The sequence below is a fragment of the Rattus norvegicus genome, chromosome 1, assembly GCF_036323735.1.
Source record: "Rattus norvegicus strain BN/NHsdMcwi chromosome 1, GRCr8, whole genome shotgun sequence".
Taxonomy (NCBI): Eukaryota; Metazoa; Chordata; class Mammalia; order Rodentia; family Muridae; genus Rattus; species Rattus norvegicus.
In genome coordinates, this window is record NC_086019.1 from 246,359,374 (window position 1) to 246,379,262 (window position 19,889).

The 19,889-nt window shown below is 40.3% G+C and overlaps 1 non-coding gene and 1 pseudogene across 1 annotated transcript; one reads left to right on the top strand and one right to left on the bottom strand.

Moving 5' to 3' along the window:
• Positions 1-17,446: 17,446 nt before the first annotated feature.
• On the bottom strand, positions 17,447-17,549 carry Rnu6-571 (RNA, U6 small nuclear 571). The gene has a single exon (XR_005499975.1). It is a non-coding gene; the product is annotated as a U6 spliceosomal RNA (small nuclear RNA).
• Positions 17,550-18,475: 926 nt separating this feature from the next.
• LOC108349104 (40S ribosomal protein S8 pseudogene) lies at positions 18,476-19,090 on the top strand (annotated as a pseudogene).
• Positions 19,091-19,889: the final 799 nt, after the last annotated feature.

Genomic DNA, 19,889 nt, shown 5'->3' on the forward strand with positions numbered 1-19,889 from the left:
ATAATTTGGATAGTATTGGTATGAGGTCCTCTATGAAGGTCTGATAGAATTCTGCACTAAACCCGTCTGGACCCGGGCTCCTTTTGGTTGGGAGACCTTTAATGACAGCTTCTATTTCCTTAGGAGTTATGGGGTTGTTTAACTGGTTTATCTGTTCCTGATTTAACTTTGGTACCTGGTATCTGTCTAGGAAATTGTCTACTTCCTGTAGAGTTTCAAGTTTTGTTGAATATAGGCTTTTGTAGTAAGATCTGATGATTTTTTTAATTTCCTCTGAATCTGTAGTTATGTCTCCCTTTTCCTTTCTGATTTTGTTAATTTGGACACTCTCTCTGTGTCCTCTCATTAGTCTGGCTAAGGGTTTATCTATCTTGTTGATTTTCTCAAAGAAGCAACTTTTGGTTCTGTTGATACTTTCTATGGTCCTTTTTGTTTCTACTTGGCTGATTTCAACTCTGAGTTTGATTATTTCCTGCCTTCTACTCCTCCTGGGTGTATTTGCTTCTTTTTGTTCTAGAGCTTTTAGGTGTGTTGTCAAGTTGCTGACATATGCTCTCTCCTGTTTCTTTCTGCAGGCACTCAGAGCTATGAGTTTTCTTCTTAGCAGAGCTTTCATTGTGTCCCATAAGTTTGGGTATGTTTTATCTTCATTTTCATTAAATTCTAAGAAGTCTTTAATTTCTTTCTTCATTTCTTCTTTGACCAGATTATCATTGAGTAGAGCATTGTTCAACTTCCACGTGTATGTGGGCGCTCTTTCTTCCCTTCTTGTTATTGAAGACCAGCTTTAGGCCATGGTGGTCTGATAGCACGCATGGGATTATTACCATCTTTCTGTACTTGTTGAGGCTTGTTTTTTGACCAATTATATGGTCTTTTTGGAGAAAGTACTATGAGGAGCTGAGAAGAAGGTATATCCTTTTGCTTTAGGATAGAATGTTCTATATATATCTGTTAAGTCCATTTGGTTTATGACTTCTCTTAGTCTGTCTACGTCTCTGTTTAATTTCTGTTTCCATGATCTGTCCATTGATGAGAGTGGGGTGTTGAAATCTCCTACTATTATTGTGTGAGGTGCAATGTGTGTTTTGAACTTTAGTAAGGTTTCTTTTACGTGTGTCGGTGCCCTTGTGTTTGGGGAATAAATATTTAGGATTGAGAGTTCATCTTGGTGGATTTTTCTTTTGATGAATATGAAGTGTCCTTCCTTATCTTTTTTGATGACTTTTAGTTGAAAATTGATTTTATTTGATATTAGAATGGCTACTCCAGCTTGCTTCTTCTGACCATTTGCTTGGAAAGTTGATTTCCAGCCTTTCACTCTTAGGTAGTGTCTGTCTTTGTCTCTGAGGTGTGTTTCCTGTAGGCAGCAGAATGCAGGGTCCTCGTTGCATATCCAGTTTGTTAATCTATTTCTTTTTATTAGGGAGTTGAGACCATTGATGTTGAGAGATATTAAAGAATAGTGATTATTGCTTCCTGTTATATTCATATTTGGATATGAGGTTATGTTTGTGTGCTTTTCTTCTCTTTGTTTTGTTGCCAAGACTATTAGTTTCTAGCTTTTTCTAGGGTGTAGCTTGCCTCCTTATTTTGGGCTTCACCATTTATTATCCTTTGTAGTGCTGGATTTGTAGAAAGATATTGTGTAAATTTGTTTTTGTCATGGAATATCTTGGTTTGTCCCACTATGTTAATTGAGAGTTTTGCAGGATACAGTAACGTGGGCTGGCATTTGTGTTTTCTTAGGGTCTGCATGACATCTTTCCAGGATCTTCTGGCTTTCATAATCTCTGGCGAGAATCTGGTGTGATTCTGATAGGTCTGCCTTTATATGTTACTTGACCTTTTTCCCTTACTGCTTTTAAAATTCTTTCTTTCTTTTGTGCATTTGGTGTTTTGACTATTATTCATCGGGAGGTGTTTCTTTTCTGGTCCAATCTATTTGGAATTCTGTAGGCTTCTTGTATGTCTATGGGTATCTCTTTCTTTAGGTTAGTGAAGTTTTTTTCTATGATTTTGTTGAAGATATTTACTGGTCGTTTGAGCTGGGTGTCTTCACTCTCTTCTATACCTATCATCCTTAGGTTTGATCTTTTTTTTTTTTTTTATTAACTTGAGTATTTCTTATATACATTTCAAGTGTTATTCCCTTTCCCGGTTTCCGGACAAACATCCCCCTCCCCCCTCCCCTTCCTTATGGGTGTTCCCCTCCCAACCCTCCCCCCATTGCCGCCCTCCCCCCACCAGTCTAGTTCATTGGGGGTTCAGTCTTAGCAGGACCCAGGGCTTCCCCTTCCACTGGTGCTCTTACTAGGATATTCATTGCTACCTATGGGGTCAGAGTCCAGGGTCAGTCCATGTATAGTCTTTAGGTAGTGGCTTAGTCCCTGGAAGCTCTGGTTGCTTGACATTGTTGTACTTTTGGGGTCTCGAATACCTTCAAGCTCTTCCAGTTCTTTCTCTGATTCCTTCAACGGGGGACCTATTCTCAGTTCAGTGGTTTGCTGCTGGCATTCGCCTCTGTATTTGCTGTATTCTGGCTGTGTCTCTCAGGAGCGATCTACATCCGGCTCCTGTGGGTCTGCACTTCTTTGCTTCATCCATCTTGTCTAATTGGGTGGCTGTATATGTATGGGCCACATATGGGGCAGGCTCTGAATGGGTGTTACTTCAGTCTCTGTTTTAATCTTTGCCTCTCTCTTCCCTGCCAAGGGTATTCTTGTTCCCCTTTTAAAGAAGGAGTGAAGCATTCACATTTTGATCATACGTCTTGAGTTTCATTTGTTCTAGGCATCTAGGGTAATTCAAGCATTTGGGCTAATAGCCACTTATCAATGAGTGCATACCATGTATGTCTTTCTGTGACTGGGTTAGCTCACTCAGGATGATGTTTTCCAGTTCCAACCATTTGCCTACGAATTTCATAAAGTCGTTGTTTTTGATAGCTGAGTAATATTCCATTGTGTAGATGTACCACATTTTCTGTATCCATTCCTCTGTTGAAGGAGATCTGGGTTCTTTCCAGTTTCTGGCTATTATAAATAAGGCTGCGATGAACATAGTGGAGCACGTGTCTCTTTTATATGTTGAGGCATCTTTTGGGTATATTCCCAAGAGAGGTATAGCTGGATCCTCAGGCAGTTCAATGTCCAATTTTCTGAGGATCCTCCAGACTGATTTCCAGAATGGTTTTACCAGTCTGCAATCCCACCAACAATGGAGGAGTGTTCCTCTTTCTCCACATCCTCGCCAGCATCTGTTGTCACCTGAGTTTTTGATCTTAGCCATTCTCACTGGTGTGAGGTGAAATCTCAGGGTTGTTTTGATTTGCATTTCCCTTATGACTAAAGATGTTGAACATTTCTTTAGGTGTTTCTCAGCCATTCGGCATTCCTCAGCTGTGAATTCTTTGTTTTGCTCTGAACCCCATTTTTTAGTATGGTTATTTGTTTCCCTGCGGTCTAACTTCTTGAGTTCTTTGTATATTTTGGATATAAGGCTTCTATCTGTTGTAGGATTGGCAAAGATCTTTTCCCAATCTGTTGGTTGCCGTTTTGTCCTAACCACAGTGTCCTTTTCCTTACAGAATCTTTGCAGTTTTATGAGATCCCATTTGTCGATTCTTGATCTTAGAGCATAAGCCATTGGTGTTTTGTTCAGGAAATTTTTTCCAGTGCCCATGTGTTCCAGATGCTTCCCTAGTTTTTCTTCTAGTAGTTTGAGTGTGTCTGGTTTGATGTGGAGGTCCTTGATCCACTTGGACTTAAGCTTTTACAGGGTGATAAGGATGGATCAATCTGCATTCTTCTACATGTTGCCGTCCAGTTGAACCAGCACCATTTGCTGAAAATGCTATCTTTTTTCCATTGGATGGTTTTGGCTCCTTTGTCAAAATCAAGTGACCATAGGTGTGTGGGTTCATTTCTGGGTCTTCAATTCTATTCCATTGGTCTATCTGTCTGTCTCTGTACCAGTACCATGCAGTTTTTATCACTATTGCTCTGTAATACTGCTTGAGTTCAGGGATAGTGATTCCCCCTGAAGTCCTTTTATTGTTGAGGATAGCTTTAGCTATCCTGGGTTTTTTGTTATTCCAGATGAATTTGCAAATTGTTCTGTCTAACTCTTTGAAGAATTGGATTGGTATTTTGATGGGGATTGCATTGAATCTGTAGATTGCTTTTGGTAAAATGGCCATTTTTACTATATTAATCCTGCCAATCCATGAGCATGGGAGATCTTTCCATCTTCTGAGGTCTTCTTCAATTTCTTTCCTCAGTGTCTTGAAGTTCTTATTGTACAGATATTTTACTTGCTTGGTTAAAGTCACACCGAGGTACTTTATATTATTTGGGTCTATTATGAAGGGTGTCGTTTCCCTAATTTCTTTCTCGGCTTGTTTCTCTTTTGTATAGAGGAAGGCAACTGATTTATTTGAGTTAATTTTATACCCAGCCACTTTGCTGAAGTTGTTTATCAGCTTTAGTAGTTCTCTGGTGGAACTTTTGGGATCACTTAAATATACTATCATAACATCTGCAAATAGTGATATTTTGACCTCTTCTTTTCCGATCTGTATCCCCTTGATCTCCTTTTGTTGTCTGATTGCTCTGGCTAGAACTTCAAGAAGTATATTGAATAAGTAGGGAGAGAGTGGGCAGCCTTGTCTAGTCCCTGATTTTAGTGGGATTGCTTCAAGTTTCTCTCCATTTAGTTTAATGTTAGCAACTGGCTTGCTGTATATGGCTTTTACTATGTTCAGGTATGGGCCTTGAATTCCTATTCTTTCCAGGACTTTTATCATGAAGGGGTGTTGAATTTTGTCAAATGCTTTCTCAGCATCTAATGAAATGATCATGTGGTTCTGTTCTTTCAGTTTGTTTATGTGATGGATCACGTTGATGGTTTTCCGTATATTAAACCATTCCTGCATGCCTGGGATGAAGCCTACTTGATCATGGTGGATGGTTGTTTTGATGTGCTCTTGAATTCGGTTTGCCAGAATTTTATTGAGTATTTTTGCGTCGATATTCATAAGGGAAATTGGTCTGAAGTTCTCTTTCTTTGTTGGGTCTTTGTGTGGTTTAGGTATAAGAGTAATTGTGGCTTCGTAGAAGGAATTCGGTAGGGCTCCATCTGTTTCAATTTTGTGGAATAGTTTGGATAATATTGGTATGAGGTCTTCTATGAAGGTTTGATAGAATTCTGCACTAAACCCGTCTGGACCTGGGCTCTTTTTGGTTGGGAGACCTTTAATGACTGCTTCTATTTCCTTAGGAGTTATGGGTTGTTTAACTGGTTTATCTGTTCCTGATTTAACTTCGATACCTGGTATCTGTCTAGGAAATTGTCCATTTCCTGAAGATTTTCAAGTTTTGTTGAATATAGGTTTTTATAGTAAGATCTGATGATTTTTTCAATTTCCTCTGAATCTGTAGTTATGTCTCCCTTTTCATTTCTAATTTTGTTAATTTGGATGCACTCTCTGTGTCCTCTCATTAGTCTGGCTAAGGGTTTATCTATCTTGTTGATTTTCTCAAAGAACCAACTTTTGGTTCTGTTGATTCTTTCTATGGTCCTTTTTGTTTCTACTTGGTTGATTTCAGCTCTGAGTTTGATTATTTCCTGCCTTCTACTCCTCCTGGGTGTATTTGCTTCTTTTTGTTCTAGAGCTTTTAGGTGTGCTGTCAAGCTGCTGACATATGCTCTTTCCTGTTTCTTTCTGCAGGCACTCAGCGCTATGAGTTTTCCTCTTAGCACAGCTTTCATTGTGTCCCATAAGTTTGGGTATGTTGTACCTTCATTTTCATTAAATTCTAAAAAGTTTTTAATTTCTTTCTTTATTTCTTCCTTGACCACATTATCATTGAGTAGAGCATTGTTCAATTTCCACCTATATGTGGGCATTCTTCCCTTATTGTTATTGAAGACCAATTTTAGGCCGTGGTGGTCCGATAGCACGCATGGCATTATTTCTATCTTTCTGTACCTGTTGAGGCCCGTTTTTTGACCAATTATATGGTCAATTTTGGAGAAAGTACCATGAGGAGCTGAGAAGAAGGTATATCCTTTTGCTTTAGGATAGAATGTTCTATAAATATCTGTTAGGTCCATTTGGCTCATGACTTCTCTTAGTCTGTCTACATCTCTGTTTAATTTCTGTTTCCATGATATGTCCATTGATGAGAGTGGGGTGTTGAAATCTCCCACTATTATTGTGTGAGGTGCAATGTGTGTTTTGAGCTTTAGTAAGGTTTCTTTTATGTATGTAGGTGCTCTTGTATTTGGGGCATAGATATTTAGGATTGAGACTTCATCTTGGTGGATTTTTCCTTTGATGAATATGAAGTCTCCTTCCTTATCTTTTTTGATGACTTTTAGTTGAAAATTGATTTTATTTGATATTAGAATGGCTACTCCAGCTTGCTTCTTCTGACCATTTGCTTGGAAAGTTGTTTTCCAGCCTTTCACTCTGAGGTAATGTCTGTCTTTGTCTCTGAGGTGTGTTTCCTGTAGGCAGCAGAATGCAGGGTCCTCGTTACGTATCCAGTTTGTTAATCTATGTCTTTTTATTGGGCAGTTGAGGCCATTGATAATGAGAGATATTAAGTAATAGTGATTATTGCTTCCCGTTATATTCATATTTGGAAGTGAGGTTATGTTTCTGTGCTTTCATTCTCTTTGTTTTGTTGCCAAGACGATTAGTTTCTTGCTTCTTCTAGGGTATAGCTTGCCTCCTTATGTTGGGCTTTACCATTTATTATCCTTTGTAGTGCTGGATTTGTAGAAAGATATTGTATAAATTTGGTTTTGTCATGGAATATCTTGGTTTCTCCATCAATGTTAATTGAGAGTTTTCTGTATACAGTAACCTGGGCTGGCATTTGTCTTCTCTTAGGGTCTGTATGACATCAGTCCAGGATCTTCTGGCCTTCATAGTTTCTGGCAAGAAGTTTGGTGTGATTCTGATAGGTCTGCCTTTATATGTTACTTGACCTTTTTCCCTTACTGCTTTTAATATTCTTTCTTTATTTTGTGCGTTTGGTGTTTTGACAATTATGTGACAGAAGGTGTTTCTTTTCTGGTCCAATCTATTTGGAGTTCTGTAGGCTTCTTGTATGTCTATGGGTATCTCTTTTTTTAGGTTAGGGAAGTTTTCTTCTATGATTTTGTTGAAGATATTTACTGGTCCTTTGAGCTGGGAGTCTTCACTCTCTTCTATACCTATTATCCTTAGGTTTGATCTTCTCATTGAGTCCTGGATTTCCTGTATGTTTTGGACCAGTAGCTTTTTCCGCTTTACATTATCTTTGACAGTTGAGTCAATGATTTCTATGGAATCTTCTGCTCCTGAGATTCTCTCTTCCATCTCTTGTATTCTGTTGGTGAAGCTTGTATCTACAGCTCCTTGTCTCTTCTTTTGGTTTTCTCTATCCAGGGTTGTTTCCATGTGTTTTTCTTGATTGCTTCTATTTCCATTTTTAATTCCTTCAACTGTTTGTTTGTGTTTTCCTGGAATTCTTTCAGGGATTTTTGTGATTCCTCTCTGTATGCTTCTACTTGTTCTCTAAGGGAGTTCTTCACGTCTTTCTTGAAGTCCTCCAGCATCATGATCAAAAATGATTTTGAAACTAGATCTTGCTTTTCTGGTGTGATTGGATATTCCATGTTTGTTTTGATGGGAGAATTGGGCTCCGATGGTGCCATGTAGTCTTGGTTTCTGTTGCTTGGATTCCTGCGCTTGCCTCTCGCCATCAGATTATCTCTATTGTTACTTTGTTCTGCTATTTCTGACAGTGGGTAGACTGTCCTATAAGCCTGTGTGTCAGGAGTGCTGTAGACCTGTTTTCCTCCCTTTCAGTCAGTTATGGGGACAGAGTGTTCTGCTTTCGGGCGTGAAGTTTTTCCTCTCTACAAGTCTTCAGCTGTTCCTGTGGGCCTGTGTCTTGAGTTCACCAGGCAGCTTTCTTGCAGCAGAAAATTTGGTCTTACCTGTGGTCCCGAGGCTCAAGTTCGCTCGTGGGGTGCTGCCCACGGGCTCTCTGCAGCGGCAGCTACCAGGAAGACCTGTGCTGCCCCTTCCGGGAGCTTCAGTGCACCAGGGTTCCAGATGGTCTTTGGCTTTTTCCTCTGGCGTCCGAGATGTGTGTGCAGAGAGCAGTCTCTTCTGGTTTCCCAGGCTTGTCTGCCTCTCTGAAGGTTTAGCTCTCCCTCCCATGGGATTTGGGTGCAGAGAACTGTTTATCCGGTCTGTTTCCTTCAGGTTCCGGCGGTGTCTCAGGCAGGGGTCCTGCCGCTCCTGGGCCCTCCCCCACGGGAGCCTAGAGGCCTTATACAGTTTTCTCTTGGGCCAGGGATGTTGGCAGGGGTGAGTAGTGTTGGTGGTCTCTTCCGCTCTGCAGCCTCAGGAGTGCCCACCTGACCAGGCGGTTGGGTCTCTCTCTCTCATGGGGTCTGGGCGCAGAGAGCTGCTGCGGGCCGGGATCCGTGGGTGTGGGACTTCCCCTTAGGTTTGATCTTCTCATTGAGTCTTGGATTTCCTGTATGTTTTGGACCAGTAGCTTTTTCCGCTTTACATTATCTTTGACAGTTGAGTCTATATTTCTATGGAATCTTCTGCTCTGATATTCTCTCTTCTATCTCTTGTATTCTCTTGGTGATGCTTGTATCTACAGCTCCTTGTCTCTTCCTTTGGTTTTCTATATCCCTGGTTGTTTCCATGTGTCCTTTCTTGATTGCTTCTATTTCCATTTTTAATTACTTCAACTGTTTGATTGTGTTTTACTGGAATTCTTTCAGGGATTTTTGTGATTCCTCTCTATACGCTTCTACTTGTTTATTTATGTTTTTCTGGAATTCTTTCAGGGATTTTTGTGATTCCTCTCTGTAGGCTTCTACTTGTTTATTTATGTTTTCCTGTGTTTCTCTAAGGGAGATCTTCATGTCTTTCTTGCAGTCCTCCAGCATCATGTTCAAATATGATTTTAAATCTAGATCTTGCTTTTCTGGTGTGTTTGGATATTCTGTGTTTGCTTTGGTGGGAGATTTGGGCTCCGATGATGCCATGTAGTCTTGGTTTCTTTTGCTTGGGTTCCTGTGCTTGCCTCTCGCCATCAGATTATCTCTGGTGTTACTTTGTTCTGCTATTTCTGACAGTGGCTAGACTGTCTTATAAGCCTGTGTTTCGGGAGTGCTGTAGACCTTTTTTTTCTGTTTTCTTTCAGCCAGTTATGGGGACAGAGTGTTCTGCGTTCGGGCATGTAGTTTTTCCTATCTACAGGTCTTCAGCTGTTCCTATGGGCCTGTGTCTTGAGTTCACCAGGCAGGTCGCTTGGAGCAGGAAGGGTTGTCTTACTTGTGGTCCCGAGGCTCAAGTTTGCTCGTGGGCTGTTTCTTATGAGCTCTCCGTGGGGGCAGCAACCAGGAAGATCTGAGCCGCCCTTTCTGGGAGCTTCAGTGCACCAGGGTTCCAGGTGGCATTTGGTGTTTTCCTCTGGAGTCAGAGATGTGGGCAGAGTGTAGTCTCTTCTCGTTTCCCAGGTGTGTCTGCCTCTCTGAAGGTTTAGCTCTCCCTTCCATGGGTTTGGGTGCAGAGAACTGTTTATCTGGTCGGTCCCTTCAGGTTCTGGTGGTGTCTCAGACGCAGCAGATTTGCTGCTCCTGTGCCCTTATCCAAGGGAACCCAGAGGCCGTATAGTTTCCTCTTGGGCCAGGGATGTGGGCAGGGGTGGGCAGTGTTGGTGGTTCTTCTGCTCTGCAGTCTCAGGAATGCCCATCTGTCTCAGTGGTGAGCTCTCTCTCCCACGGGGGGTTTGAGGGCAGTCAGCTGGAGGCAGGGAGCGTGAGATTGGGACTCCTGCTAAAAACCAGAAGTGTCCGGTCCTAGAGGAATTTTGTCTCTGTGTGTCCCAAGGCCACCAATCAGGTTGCTTGCAGCAGAATCGTTGGTCTTACCTGTGGTCCCAAGGCTCCTGATTGGGAGACTTTTAATGATTGCTTCTATTTCTTTAGGAGTTATGGGGTTGTTTAGATGGTTCATCTGTTCCTGATTTAAGTTTGGTACCTGGTATTTGTCTAGAAAATTGCCTATTTCCTCCGATTTTCAAGTTTCGTTGAATATAGGCTTTTGTTTTAGGATCTGATGATTTTTTAAATTTCCTCAGATTCTGTTGTTATGTCTCCCATTTCAATTCTGATTTTGTTAATTTGGACATACTCTATATGCCCTGTGGTTAGTCTGGCTAAGGGTTTAATCTGTCTTGTTGATTTTCCCAAAGAACCAGCCTTTGGTTCTTTGATTTTTTTATATAGTCCTTTTTGTTTCTTCTTAGTTGATTTCAGCTCTGAGTTTGATCCTGCCTTCTACTCCTCTTGGATGCATTTGCTTGTTTTTGTTCTAGAGCTTTTAGGTTTGCTTTCAAACTACTGATGTATGCTCTTTCCTGCAGTCACTCAAAGCTATGAGTTTTCCTTTTAACACAGCTTTCATCATGTCACATAAATTTGGGTATGTTGTACATTCAATTTCATTAAGTTCTAAGAAGTCTTCAATTTCTTTATTTCTTTCTTGACCAAGTTATCATTGAGAAGAGCATTGTTCAACTTCCATGTGGGCATTCTTTCCTTATTTTTGTTATTGAAGAGCAGCCTTAGCCTGTGGTGAGTGGAGAGAATGCATGGGATTATTTCTATCTTTCTGTATCTGTTGTGGCCTGTTTTGTGATATGGTCAGTTTTGGAGAAGGTACCATGAGGTGATGAGAAGAAGGTATATCCTTTTGTTTTTAGATGGAATGTTCTAAAAATAACCTTTAAGTCCTTTTGGTTCATAAGTTCTGTTATTCTCTCTATCTCTCTTTTTAATTTCTGTTTCCATGATCTGTACATTGATGAGAATGAGGTGTTGAAATCTCCTACTATTATCGTGTGAGGTGTGAGGTAAGCTTTAGTAAGGTTTCTTTTTCATTTTCTTTTTTTTATTAACTTGAGAATTTCTTATTTACATTTCGAATGTTACTCCCTTTACTGGTTTCCGGGCCAACATCCCCCTAGCCCCTTCCCCTCCCCTTCTATACGGGTATTCCCCTCCCCATTCTCCCCCCATTACTGCCCTTACCCCAACAATCACACTCACTGGGGGTTCAGTCTTAGCAGGACCAAAGGCTTCCCCTTCCACTGGTGCTCTTAGTAGGCTATTCATTGCTACCTATGAGGTTAGAGTCCAGGGTCAGTCCATGTATAGTCTTTGGGTAGTGGCTTAGTCCCTGGAAGCTCTGGTTGGTTGGCATTGTTGTTCATATGGGGTCTCGATCCCCTTCAAGCTCTTCCAGTCCTTTCTCTGATTGTAAGGTTTCTTTTATGGATGTCGGTGCCCTTGTATTTGGAGCATAAATATTTGGGATTGAGAGTTCATCTTGGTGGATTTTTCCTTTGATGTATGTGAAGTGTCCTTCCTTATCTTTTTCTTTTTGATGACTTTTGGTTGAACGTTGATTTTATTCGATATTAGAATGGCAACTCCAGCTTGCTTCTTTGGACCGTTTGATTGGAAAGTGGTTTTCTAGTCTTTTCCTCTGAGGTAGTGTATGTCTTTGTCTCTGAGGTGTGTTTCCTGCAGGCAGAAAAATGCTGGGTCCTCTTTACATACCCAGTCTGTTAGTCTATGTCTTTTTATTGGGGAATTGAATCTGTTGATATTGAGAGGTATTAAGGAATAGTGATTGTGGCTTCCTGTAATTTCATATTTAGAGTTGGGATTATGTTTGTGTGCTTCTCTTCTTTTGGTTTAGTTGCAAGGAGATTGCTTTCTTGCTTTTTCTAGGATGTAGTTTACCTCCTTGTGTTGGACTTTTCAATTTATTATTCTTTGTAGAGCTGTATTTGTAGAAAGGTGTTAATTTGATTTTGTCATGGAATATCTTGGTTTCTCCCTCAATGTTAATTTATAGTTTTGCTGGATATAGTAGCCTGGGCTGGCATTTGTCTTCTCTTAGGTTCTGTATGACATCTGTCGAGGATCTTCTGGCTTTAATAATTTCTGATGAGAAGTCTGGTGGAATTCTGATTGGTCTGCCTTTACATGTTACTTGACCTTTTCTCCTTACTGCTTTTAATATTCTTTCTTTGTTTTGTGCATTTGGTGTTTTGACTATTAAGTGACTGGAGGAGTTTCTTATCTGGTCCAATCTACTTGGAGTTCTGTAGGCTTCTATTATGTTTATGGGCATCTCTTACTTTAGGTTAGGGAAGTTTTCTTTTATGATTTTGTTCAAAGATATTTACTGGCCCTTAAAGTTGGGAGTCTTCACTCTCTTCTATACCTCCTATCCTTAGGTTTGATCTTTTAATTAATTGTGTCCTGGATTTCCTGTATGTTTTGGACCGGTAGCTTTTTATGTTTCACATTATCTTTGACAGTTGTGTCGATGTTTTCTATGGTATCTTCTGCTCCTGAGAGTCCGTCTTCTATCTCTTATATTCTGTTGGTGATGCTTGCATCTATGACTCCTGATCTCTTCCCTAGGTTTTCTATATCCAGGCTTGTCTTTCTTCGTGCTGTCTTTATTGTTTCTATTTGCATTTTTAACTCCTGAATGGTTTTGTTCATTTCCTTCTCATGTTTGCTTATGTTTTCCTGTAGTACATTTTTTCCCCTTCATCTTTATTAACTTGGGTGTTTCTTATTCACATTTCAATTGTTATTCCCTTTCCCGGTTTCCAGGCAAATATCCCCCTAGCCCCTCCCCTCCCCTTCGATATGGGTGTTCCCCTCCCCATCCTTTCCACATTACTGCCCTCCACCCAACAATCAAGTTCACAGGGGGTTCAGCCTTGGCAGGACCAACGGCTTCCCCTTCCACTGGTGCTCTTACTAGGCTATTCATTGCTACCTATGTGGTTGGAGCCCAGGGTCAGTCCATGTATAGTCTTTGGGTAGTGGCTTAGTCCCTGGAAGCTCTGGTTGCTTGGCATTGTTATTCATATTTGGTCTCAAGCCCCTTTAAGCTCTTTCAGTCCTTTCTCTGATTCCTTCAACGAGGGTCCTGTTCTCAGTTCAGTGGTTTGCTGCTGGCATTTGCCTATGTATTTGCTGTATTCTGGCTGTGTCTCTCAGGAGAAATGTACATCTGGTTCCTTTCAACCTGCACTTCTTTGCTTCATCCATCTTATCTAGTTTGGTGGCTGTATATGTATGGGCCACATGTGGAGCAGGCTCTGAATGGGTGTTCCTTCTGCCTCTATTCTAAACTTTGCCTCCCTATTTCTTCCCAAGGGTATTCTTGTTCCATTTTTAAAGAAGGAATGAAGCATTTGCATTTTGGTCATTCTTCTTGAGTTTCATGTGTTCTGTGCATTTAGGGTAATTCGAGCATTTGGGCGAATATGCATTTATCAATGAGTGCACACAATGTGTGGTTTTCTGTGACTGGGTTACCTCTCTCAGAATGATATTTTCCAGTTCCATCCATTTGCCTATGAATTTCAAAAAGTCATTGTTTTTGATAGCAGAGTAGTATTCCATTGTGTAGGTATACCCCATTTTCTGTATCCATTCCTCTGTGGAAGGACATCTGGGTTCTTTCCAGCTTCTGGCCATTATAAATAAGGCTGCTGTGAACATAGTGGAGCACGGGTCTTTTTACATGTTGGGGCATCTTTTGGGTATATGCCCAAGAGAGGTATAGCTGAATACTCAGGTAGTTCAATGTCCAATTTTCCGAGGAACGTCCAGACTGGCTTCCAGAATGGTTGTACCAGTCTGCAACCCCACCAACAATGGAGGAGTGTTCCTCTTTCTCCACATCCTGTCCAGCATTTGCTGTCACCTGAGTTTTTGATTTTAGCCATTCTGACTTGTGTAAGGTTGGAATCTCAGGGTTGTTTTGATTTGCATTTCCCTTATGACTAAAGATGTTTAACATTTTTTAGGTGCTTCTCAGCCATATGGCATACCTCAGCTGTGAATTCTTTGTTTAGCTCTGAACCCCTTTTTTATCTTTATTAAATTGAGTATTTCCTATTGACATTTCTATTGTCATTCCCCTTCCTGGTTTCCGGGCCAACACCCCCCTAAGCCCTCCCCCTCCCCTTCTATACAGGCTTCCCCTCCCCATCCTACTCCAGTTACCACCCTCCCCCCAACAATCACTTTCACTGGGGTGAACCCCTTTTTTAATAGGGTTATTTGTCTCCCTGCTGTCTAACTTCATGAGTTCTTTGTATATTTTAGATATGAGCCCTCTATCAGTTGTAGGGTTGGTAAAGATCTTTTCCCAATCTGTTTGTTGCCATTTTTTCCTAACAACAGTGTCCTTTTCCTTACAGAAACTTTGCAGTTTTATGAGATCCCATTTGTCGATTCTTGATCTTAGAGCATAAGCCATTGGTGTTTTGTTCAGGAAATTTTTTCCAGTGCCCATGTGTTCGAGATTCTTCAGTTCAGATTTGGGCATAGATTTGGACCTTGGGTCTCCTGTAGCTGACTGCTCCTATATTCTTGTGTCCAGAGGCACTATGCAGTTTCCTCTTGGGCCAGGGATTTGGGCAAAGGTGGGCAGAAGTGGAAGTCTGTCCTGCCCTGCAGTCTCAGGATTGCCCACACTTCTGGGTGTTCAGCTCTTTCTCCCACGGGATTTGAGAGCAGAGAACTGTGGGCCAGGATCAGAGGTTGTTGGATTTTCATATAATGAACTCTTCTTGCATCCCTGAGTTCAAGCCAACTTGATCATGGTGAGTTGTGAATGATCAGTTTGATGTTTTCTTCAATTCTGTGTGCTAAAATTTCATTATTTTTGCATCGATATTCACAAGGGAAATTGGTCTCAAATTCTTTTTGTTTGCTGAGTCTTTGTGTTTCAGATTTCAGCATAACTGTGGCTTCACAGAACAAATTAGGTAATGTTCCTTCTGTTTCTGTTTTATGGATTACTTTGAAAACTATTGTTATTATGGTTTGAAGGTCCTATAGAATTCTGCACTAAAACCACCCTGTCCTGGGCTTCTTTTGGTTAGGAGACTTTTAATAACTGCTTCTATTCCTTTAAGGTTTATGTGACTGTTTAGATGATTCATCTGATCCTGATTTAACTTTGGTCCCTAGTATCTGTCTAGAAAATTGTCCAAGCTGAAAGTGCTTGAAGGGGCTTGAGACCCCATATGAACAACAATGCCAACCAACCGGAGCTTCTAGGGACTAAGCCACTACCTAAAGACTATACGTGGACTAACCCTGGGCTCCAACCTCATAGGTAGCAATGAATGGCCTAGTAAGATCACCAGTGGAAGGGGAAGCCCTTGGTCCTGCCAAGACTGAACCCCCAATGAACATGATTGTTGTGGGGAGGGAGGCAATGGCGGGAGGATGTGGAGGGGAACACCTATATAGAAGGTGAGTGGGAGGGGTTGGGGGACGTTGGCCTGGAAACTGGGAAAGGGAGTAACAATTGAAATGTAAAGAAGAAATACTCAAGTTAAAAAAAAGAAAATTGTCCAAGGAAAGCAAGCCAAGAAAGAAACTGTACAGGTTATAGGTCTCTTTGTTTCTCCTTGGTTATTTTACCCTGAATTTAAATATTTCCTGCTGTCTACTCCTCTTGGCTGTATTTGTTTCTTTTTGTTGTAGAGCTTTCAGATGTGGTATGAAGCTGCTAGTGTTTGCTCTGCCAGTTTCTTTAAGGACGCACTCAGAGCTTTCAGTTTTTCTTTGAGTACTTCTTTCACAGTATCCTGTAAGTTTGGGTATGTTGTGCATTCATTTTCACTAGATTCTAGAAAATCTTTTCTTTATTTCTTTATTTGTCCTCTGAACAAGTTGTCATTGAGTAGAGAGTTATGCAGCTTGCATGCCTATGTTGACTTTCTATTTTTTTTTTGTTGTTGTTATTGCTCTTGTTGTTCTTGAAGACCAGCCTTAATCCGTTGTGATCTGACAGGATGAATGGGATTATTTCAGTCTTCTTGTATCTGTTGAGGCCTGTTTTGTGACCCATTATATGTTGAATTTGGAGAGGGTACCATGAGTTGCTGAGTAGAAGGTATATTCTTTTTATTTTTTTTAGGATGAAATGTTCTATAGATATCTGTTAAATACATTTGGTTCATAACTTCTGTTAGTTTCACTTTGTCTCTCTGTTGTTTCTATTTTCACGATATGTCCATTGCTGAGAGTGGGGTTTGAAGTTGTTTTTATGAATGTAGATGCCCTTACATTTGGAGTATAGATGTTCAGAATTTAGAGTTCATCTTGATAGATTTCTCCTTTGATGAGAATTAAGTGTCCTTCCTTACTTTTTGATAACTTTTGGTTGAAAGTCATTTTTATTCAATATTAGGATGGCTACTCCTGCTTGTTTATTGGGGATAGTTGTGTGAATTTTATTGAGTATTTTTGCATCAATAATCATGATGAAAATTCGTCTGAAATTCTCTTTCTTTGTAGTGTCTTTGTGTGGTTTAAGTATAAGTGTAATTGTGGATTCAAAGAATGAATTGAGTAGTGTTTCTTCTGTTTCTATTTTGTGGAATAGTTTGAAGAGTATTGGTACTAGGTCTTCTTTGAAGGTCTGGTAGAATTCTTCCCTAAACCCATCTGGTCCTGGGCCTTTTTTGGTTGAGACTTTTACTGACTACTTCTATTTCTCTAGGGATTATGGGACTGTTTAGCTAATTTATCTCATCCTGATTTAACTTTGGTACCTGGTATTTGTCTAGAAAATTGCCAATTTCCTCCAGATTTTCCCATTTTGTTGAGTATAGGCTTTTTTAGTAGGATCTGATAATTTTTTGAATTTCCTCAGTTTCTGTTCTCATGTTTCCATTTTCATTTATGATTTTTTAAATTTGGATACTGTCTGTCTGCCCTCTGGTTAGGCTGGGCTAAGCAGTTATCTATCTTGTTGATTTTCCCAAAGAATCAGCTTCTGGTTTTGTTGATTCTTTGTATAGTTCTTTTTGTTTTGTCTTGGTTGATTTTAGTTTTGAGTTTGATTATTTCTTGCCATCTATTCCTCTTGGGTGAATTTGCTTGTTTTTGTTTTAGTGCTTTCAGATGTGCTGTCAAGCTCTTAGTGTATACTTCCTCCAATCTCTTTTCGGAGGCACGGTAGTGTCTGTCCTTTCCATTGAGGTGTGTTTCCTGTATGCAGCAACATTTTGGGCCCTGTTTATGTATCCAGTCTGTTAGTCTGTGTTTTTATTGGGGAACTAAGTCCATTGATTTTTAAGAGATAATAAGAAATAGTTATTCTATTCAAAAAAAGATTAGCTCATATCCACAAGTTACACATTTTCTAGAGATAGTCACCACAAAACATTTAAAAACAGATTAAAATTGTTGGACTAGAGGCAATTACAACAGGATTGTTGATTACATATTTCTTCTATGAAACATATAACTAAACAATTCTCATCTTTATTATTTTTGTTGTAAGAGGTAGAATTACGTTTAAAATATGGAATCCTTCCTGAATTTGCATGTCATCCTTGCCTAGTGGCCATGCTAATTATCTGTGTCTTTCAAATTTTATTGTATGAGCTAGTGAAGCAAGCAGTGAACACATCTCTTATTACTGCTTTTATTGTCTTCCATAAGTATGAGCATGCTGTGACTTCATTTTCATTGAATTCTTTAGTTTCTTTATTTCTTCCCTGATCAAGTAAATATTAAGAGTTGTTCAGTTTCCATGAGTATATCAGCTTTCTTTCTGCAAGCTCATTGTAACCACAAAACAATAATTTTTTAGTCACTGATCAACAATGTTTAAACAAGCCACGTTTTCCCCTATGCCTGGCTGACAACAATCTGTACTGATTAATTATCTGTTCTCTGTTCTTATACTCAGAACTGTTTGCTCTTTATTATAACCTTATTATTTCCTGATGCACATAGAAATCCTATTACCTCATCCCTAGATCACAAGATCAGGAAACTCAGGCTAAACCTAGAATGTATGCTTTCTTTGATCATTAACTAGTCCCAAGTCTATTCTTCAGGCTTCTACTATTATCTGCATGTAATGCATGGATGTTCACTGTACTCATTTCTCTAACTCAAGCAGCTTTTGCCATTGTATGAAGAAGGGGCACATTTTATTCTTGATTCTTAACTTTAAACTTTCTATCAACTACTCTTACTTCCCGAAATTATTTAAATCAAGCTAACCTCCTAAAACTACTTAAATCAGGTCAGAAGTTCCACAAAATCAGTAATTTATCTAAATAAATGAGGATTATGGCAATGACAACATGAGCAAGCACATCAGTAGCAAGAAGCAACGCAGGGATGAAGTCTCTGTGGTCATGCCACACCAGAGCTCACCCATCACAGCTGATAAGGCCAGGGGGTCATCTCCAGGGAGTTCACTTGTCCATTGTATTCATCTTATTTTTATGTTTTAACTATGTTAGGTAATCTAACTATCTGAGTTTTCAGTGCTTATCAGTATTTAAAGGCTCTTTCCAGCCAGCTCTGAGCAATGGGCATCTCTACAGACAGCTGGCATAAGCTCTGCCAAATGGGGTAAGAGAAAGCCCTCCCTCAAGAAGTGAAGTGTGAGTTGGGACAGCTGGCTGCCAACATTAAGATTGGCCATCATAGTGTGCACATAGTCCGCGTTCGAGGCAGCAATAGCAAGTACCATGTTCTGAGATTGGATGTGGGAAATGTTTCCTGACTGTTGTGGTTGCAAAACCAGGATCTCCAAGGTTGTCTACGATGCAGCCAATAATGAGCTTGTCCGCACCAAGGCCCTGGTGAAGAACTGCATTGTTCTTTCTGACAGCATATCATATCTGCAGTGGTACAAGAACCAGTATGCTCTGCCCATGGGTTGCAAGAAGGAGGCCAAGCTGACTCCTGAGGAGGAAGAGACTTTAAATAAAAACAATCAAAGAAAACTCAAAAGAAATATGATGAAAGGAAAACGACTGCCAAAACCAGCAGTTTTCTGGAGGAGCTGTTCCAGCAGGGCAACCTCCTCATCTGTATTACCTCAACACCAGACTAATGTGTCAGAGTAGATGGCTATGTGTGAGAAGGCAAGGAGCTGGAGTTCTGTCTGTGGAAGACCAAACCCCAGGAAGGCAAATAAACCATCATTCATAGATCGTGTAATAAAGGTGTTTACTGTTCTATATTTAGAAAGAGTATTTAAAGATGTTATTTTCTCCATTTCTTTAGATATTTCATGAAACTTTGCTGGTCATATTTTCATGGATACTTAATTATTTATTTTCTAAATTTTCATGTTAACCCAAGGATTTCTTAGGTATTTATATTGAAGGTGTATTGCTTTAAAAATCAACTCTTTTTTAAAGATTGTTTTATTTATTTACATTCCAAATGTTGTCTCCCTTTCCAGTCCCCCGTCCAAGAGTTTGTCACCCCCCTACCCCTCCTTTTTGCTTCCAACAGGGTGCTTCCCCACCTCTCTACCTTCTTTACCCAACCTTCCCAGTTCACCTCACCCCAGCACCATTCCCTGGGTTATCAAGTCTCTACAGGCTCAGACACATCCTTTCCCACTGAGGCCAGACAAGGCAGTCCTCTGCTACATATGTGCTGGGGGATACGATTGATTGGTGGCTTAGTCTTTGGGAGCTCCCTGGTGTCCAGGTTAGTTGATACTGTTTTTCTTCCTGTGGGAATTCAATCTCCTTCAGCTCCTTCAGTCCTTTCCATAACTCCTCTATAGGAGTCCCTGATCTCAGTCCAATGGTTGGTTGCAAGTATCTGCACCTGATATCAGCTTCTGGTAGGGCCTTTCAGAGGACAACCATGCTAGGCTCCTATCTACAATCACAACATGGCATTAGTGATAATGCCAGCGTTTCCTGTCAGTCTATGGGATGTATCTCGAATTAGGCCAGTCACTTGTCAGTCTTCATTGT